The 6063-nt window shown below is 38.8% G+C and overlaps 1 protein-coding gene across 1 annotated transcript in view; it reads left to right on the top strand.

The window, feature by feature from the left end:
• Positions 1-3613: 3613 nt before the first annotated feature.
• Positions 3614-6063, top strand: part of MAP2K5 (mitogen-activated protein kinase kinase 5) — a 131459-nt gene continuing 129009 nt past the window's right edge. The window contains exon 1 of the mRNA XM_009579158.1: positions 3614-3657. The gene's annotated coding sequence lies outside the window, so the exon portion shown is untranslated. The remainder of the gene's footprint in view (positions 3658-6063) is intronic.

Genomic DNA, 6063 nt, shown 5'->3' with positions numbered 1-6063 from the left:
TCTCTAGCATTGATGGGAACTGGGGGCTTGGGGGAGCCTTGAATTAGCTGTGTAGTAAGGCAGTTCTTCCTTCTAAGGTAGGTCCTGTGGTCTGCTTTGTATTAAGAAAGCTCCATAAAATTATCTTTGAGAACAGCAAGACTTTTTTTTTTTAAACGTGATTTTTGTTAATTTAGCATCCTAGAAGTGTAATAGCCTTGTGAATACAAACGAGTGTAGCTTTGCAGCATTTCAGTCTGGCATGCAAGGTTATTTCCATCTTCCCTTTTCAGACAACAAGTTGCGGTATAGAGTCTGTGTAGCCATAGAATAACCTGTTGGAGTCAGGAGTCTGATGCTCAGTGCAATGCCTTATGCACTAAATAGTATATTTCTTAATTTTCAACCGCTCTAATTCTGTCTCTTGGAGGAGCCTTTAAAGGTATAAACTGTGTAGCAGGTATTCAAACTGGAAAACCTGATACCTGCGGGTTGGTGCTGGTGGTTGGCCGTGGAAGCGGCACTGTTTGCGTGCTTTAGGTTAGGCATCTTCGTGATTGCTTTTGTAAACCGGGTGCTAAGAGCTGTTCTTCATAATGTCACTTTAAATATGTTCTGTGTGTATCAGCTTTGCAGACCTGTAAGTTAGCAGTAAACAGATTTATGTTAAAGGCACCACTAAAGGAATTACAGTGAGCTTATTTTTTTCATCAGGCTGTCTAGATTCGTTTGCCCTGGTTGTCACTGGCGTATTTAAGCACTTAGTGTTAATTCAGGATAACTTCAAGTTTTAACTGAAATGAGAGTAAGGGCCATGGGTTCAATATTTACGCTGTTGTTTAAAGCAGTGCTTTCACATTTTCTGCTTTCTTGTCCGAGATAAGTGCTCCCTCCACAGCTCTTCTGGAGAGCAGATTTGATTTGATGGAGTTCTTTTTTCAGCTGCCGTTCCCTGATTTTTCTCTTTATTGTTAGAGGCTTTTCAGTTTTGTAAGATAAAATAGAAGCTATCGTATATGTGAGCCCACTTGAACAATGTCTACAAGTTGTAGTATTTTATTGTTTGTGATCTCTGTTGTGATAGTAGAAAATGCATAATCTGTTGAAATTTGGAGTAAGCCTTTCAGCTTGGGTCACTGAGAGGTCTGCTGAATATTTGAGCATGGAAGTCTTAGGTAGCTGATGAAAATACTATGGTAACAACAGAGTTATGGTGTGATTTCCCTCCCTCCCGCTCCCTGCAAAGCTAGTTTTTCTCAGATGCCTTGATTTGATAGAAATACTGAAAGTTGACCAGAGCAAAGTTTTTGTGGTTGTTAGTAGGTTTTTCTTTTTCACTATTTATTTAGTGTAAGGCAGAGTTATGGTGTATAGTTCTTAAATTCATGTACTTGGTTATTACTAATTTTAAAGAAGTCCCAATATATAGAAAAAGTTATTCTGAATAGGAAAAAAAAAAAAAAGAATTTACCATCACTGTGTCAGTGCTATCACAGCTTTGGGAGTCTTGGAGCTTTCCTAGCAGACATTTGGGCCCTCAGACCTGTCTCTGTCTCAGTGCCATGCTTACACACCTTTTAAATACAGTTTGTAACTACCCCAGAATTGGGGTCCTTTTCTGATAACAATTTTTAAATCCATTTAATGGAAGCATCTGCGTGCCTACATAAGAACGTTTTACAAGTGGCTTAAATCTAACACAATTAAAGTGTGTTTGCTGAGGAATTTTCAATGTTTAACTAAATGAATTTAGAAATAATTAGTTAACAGCACAGCCTTCTGTTTAGGCAAGACTTTAATTTCTTATTAGGGGCAGAGGGTGCAGCTCGGCTGCCTTTTGACAGAGGACCAACTGAGCTGTCAAACCCTGTAGAAGTATTTAAATGAAAGGATTTTTGTTAACATGGCAATGTTTTGGGGTGGGTTTTTTCCTCCTTTTTTTTAACTCCACAATTTTACAGTCGGTATCATTAGAATCATTAGGTAAGCTGTGTTGCACATCTTTTGTCTTTTTGTATATAATTATTAGTTTAAATTACATACTATTGATTTATTTTAGCATCTAAAATGAAAAGACAAGATGAGAAAGTTTTAGAAATATTATTTGCTTCAGTTAGCTCTGGAAATCTTTAGGTTGCTTTTGCTGCTTTCTCATTGTATTAATTGTCTCTTTAACATTGCACAGAATGTTTAATTTCCTGTTTTTTAGACTAAATATAAAAATAGAGAAAACAAAAGTGACAGGACAGTGATCACTAAAGCTTTGATACGGGGGGGGGTGCTTAGCCCCCCGAGATGCTCACAGTGTACGTACTACAATAAATATTGTTGTTCATTAATTTCTAATCACTTTGTGACACTGTCAGTGGAGATATTGTCTGACATGAGAAATCAGGCAGCAGGAAGGAAAAAACCATGCTGTGCATTTATGCAGTGCCCTGACATGACATATTACAGCCTCGCAAAGGCTGACAACAGCACATACACTGGGAGGCCAGGATGACTTCAGTCTGAGCAGATATTTTTTCACTGAATTTTGAGTAAATGCTGTATATAAAGGCTAAAGAAAAAAGAAAAGCTCTCCTCTCGGTTTAGTTGTACAGGGAAGGCTTGTATTAGCAAAAAAATCCTGGTTTGGATCAGAGAGGTGCAACACTTGGAAATGTTCAGTGTGTTTTGTGATGGGCTTGTGTATGTGCAGCTCACATCTCCCTTAAGAAAGGGGTTGCATGGCATCGCTAGAACACCGAGGCTGGAGGTTGCCTTCCAGGTTAGTACTTCCACTTCTTCAGGTATTTTAACCTTATTTCTTCCAGGGCAGCCAACGTATTTGAATCCGTCTGCCAAGTTTTGAAGAAGTTTAAATTCCAATTAAGAGTGACAAAGAGCCCTCCAAACTTTCTGGCTTGCATGGCGTGGAGAGCATCTTGAGACCCAGCGCTGCTTTGCGAGGCAGCAGCAGGCAGCTTGGCGCAGCTGCTGGGTCCTGCCGCTTTCCCGGGCAGTTGTGGAGTGAAAGCAACAAAAATTCATTCAGTCTCACAGCTACTCTTTTAATTCACGATGGCAGCCCTAAACCCATCCAGAGCTGTTTGTCACCCTGTTGTTCCTGAGCTGCAGGCAGGGCAGAAGATGGAGCCGTGTGATGAGGTTACCTTGCGGTGGGAGGGAGGACCAGGACGGTTGTTTGGAGGTGGAGAGGAGGAATCAGGGTGAGCTAAGCAGGGGGACTGAGAGAGAAAATGTGCTTTCTTACGTAAAAAAACATTCATAAACTTCTGTTTTTATGACTTACCTCGATGAGTTAGATGTAACTTTTTTTTATAACTTACAGACAAAATCGATTCCTTAAACTGCAAGAACAGACAACACTGGCTTGTTTGCGATTATGATTGAGTTATTTAAAAAGAAAACAGTTTTCCTCAAGGTAACTTGGAGAGGAAGGAGAAGAGCACCATGATTTGTACTGATTTGTGTTGTGTGCTAAAAAGTTTGTAATTTCGGGACAGTGGTGAGTAGCAGGACTTTAAGTCTTCTGCCTGCAGCTGGGGACCAATTAGGGTGATTTACTCTAAATCATCTCTGGCGTTTCCCATTTGATATATAGCTAAATCTTCTTTACATTTTAGGATGTCATCGGTCAAGTTTTGCCAGATGCAACGACAACAGCATTTGAGTGTAAGTATGACTTGTATAAACTGTCTCCTTTGTCACATTATAGGGCTGTCATTTTTTAAATAAATAAATGTTTATGTTCATTATACGTTACAGTTAAATATTTATGCGTTGATGCAAGTTTAATGATGATACTGAACTAAGCAATATTTTATTATTTAATCACATCTTGAATGAGCGTATTTCTACAATATAGCTTTAATTACCAGCATGACCTTACCATGCTCTTACTCCTCACTGCAGTTATATTGCTTGAATTAAATGAAAAGTATAAAGCACCTGTAGGTCTAAGTTTAAAATTTTAATCTTCCATTGGAAGAAACCAAAAGAGCAGCAGCTTTTACAGAAATATGGTACAACATACAGATTTTGTACCAAATATAGCAGCATTAGAAGTTAATGTTTCCTTTCACTGGAACAAACGTCTGTTTTTTGCTAGGAGGACTGCTGTGTTTTTAGTTTTCCTTTTTTCCTTCTGCTGGGCTCAAGCTAAATACATCATCTTCTCTGTCTCCTGTGCAAGAGCAGGAGGTGTCAGTAGTTATTCAGCTTCAGCCCTGGAGGAGGTGTGAGAGCAGCAGGAAAATGGCACCTGGTTAGACTTGGGCAGTAGTAATAATTTCTAAAAAGCCATGTGGGTCTGGCTGAGAAGCTGGGGAAAAATAGCTTCTGCGTAGGATCTGAGCAAGCTGTAGGTTGAGGTTGTCCGTAATGGCACTTGCACATCATGAAGGTGGTTATATTATGCTTTTGCTGAGTTAGGAAAGCTCTCGGTGGGTATGTTAGTACAGATTTAGACCTATATCTGCTAACATCTATTTCAGCTCTATTCTTTGAACCCTGTTCATTTTTATTTTTGGAGGGATTCCTGGGGAATTGTCCTATCTGGAGAGCAATAAGCTGCAAAGGGGAATGAAACATCTGTGTCTTAGGGTATAAGATACTGAGCTAGAGTTTTCTTCCAAGTGGAGAAGAAATTCTGCTATTCCCTTTTAATGTTTATTATAATTTTTTTTCTGTGTAACTCTGTTTTCCTTTGATTAGAGATGAAATAGCAAGAAGGAGCTGGAGGGGATTAGAAGTGTTACATGAGTAAGGTAGTGATGCTGAAGGTGAGAGAGCAGATACGACAAGATAGGGCCTTGCATTCTTATTAGCATTTCTCCCCTTCTTAGAGCTTTATGGATAATTCTGCCTGTAGATAATCAAAGGAAACATTGGTTTATGATCCTTCAAGTACTATTTAGTGCTTTCCATTTTTCTTTTCATATGTTTGTGTTTTCCTCTCCTAAAATACCAGAAACCTAATAATGGAGGTTGTAAGTGTTATTTCTCTGTAGCCTTGACATTTCTCCTGCCCTACTTTTTAAAACAAGACTTTCTAAAGAGACCTGAGCAAAACCAGGCTCCAGACCTTGCCATTTTTTTTGGTTTTATGATTTGTTAATTTTTTTTTTTTTTACATACCTCCCATATCACACATTAGCTTTGTCTGAACTTCATGCACCAGTAGCAGTCGCTGCAATCAGGGCAGTAGCCCATATTAATGGTACCATGTGTAGAACTTTCCTGGAAATACTTATTTCGTTGTGTCTTCTAACATCTGCTTCTGTGCTTTCAGTTCATGTCTCTAGTCTGTCATTTACATCTGCACAAAACCATTTCCCCTGCCATTTAACTGGCATCTAAAATATGTTATGTATATTGATGCTTGATTTTTCTGGTTACTTTTTCCATATCAAATGGAATCAAATTTTACCGGCTTAAGCTTCATTCTCACCTGCTTCACTGCTTCTTCAGATGTGGATAATTGCCATCCAGTGCAGGCTTCTCTACTGTTTGTTTAGTTATTGTTATCTACAGTGTACCATCCATTGCAGCTCCTACCTGGGGCTGCACTTCTCCTACTGTTGGACCTTTATGTGGATTTCACCATTGTATTACACATCACTACAAATAAAATCACTAACAACATATGGCCTGTTATGATCCTTTTATCCAAACTCTGCCATTTTGTATATTTGTGACACACTGCAGATTTTGTGAAGATTGCTTCATAATATTTGTTTACCATCTGCTGCACTCTATTTGGTATCTTGCAAGGATTTCTTCCTCCATTTTAAGTGACATTAGCAAAATCCAGCCAATACGTAGGATTTTTTGGTTCTACTTTTGCTTCCCTAATGTGCTGGAAAATCGTATTGCTGTGCTCTAGGCAAGTAGAGAAGCCTGGAAATCTTCCTGAACCCATGTGTCATATCTAGCTAGTTTTTGGGCTGTGCCCACTTAAATGTCATGATAGGGTGTCAAAGGATCTCTGCACAGATATGAGAAATATATTTTTTTCTGGTTTTGCTCTTTACAAACATTGCCTGGCTATTTTAGATTTGGCTTTTTTAATGCCAGGTA

Source organism: Fulmarus glacialis, unplaced genomic scaffold, assembly GCF_000690835.1.
Source record: "Fulmarus glacialis isolate BGI_N327 unplaced genomic scaffold, ASM69083v1 scaffold4276, whole genome shotgun sequence".
In the NCBI taxonomy this organism is placed as follows: Eukaryota; Metazoa; Chordata; class Aves; order Procellariiformes; family Procellariidae; genus Fulmarus; species Fulmarus glacialis.
The sequence above is the reverse complement of the archived record's forward strand: the minus strand, read 5'-3'. Positions and strand labels throughout refer to the sequence as shown.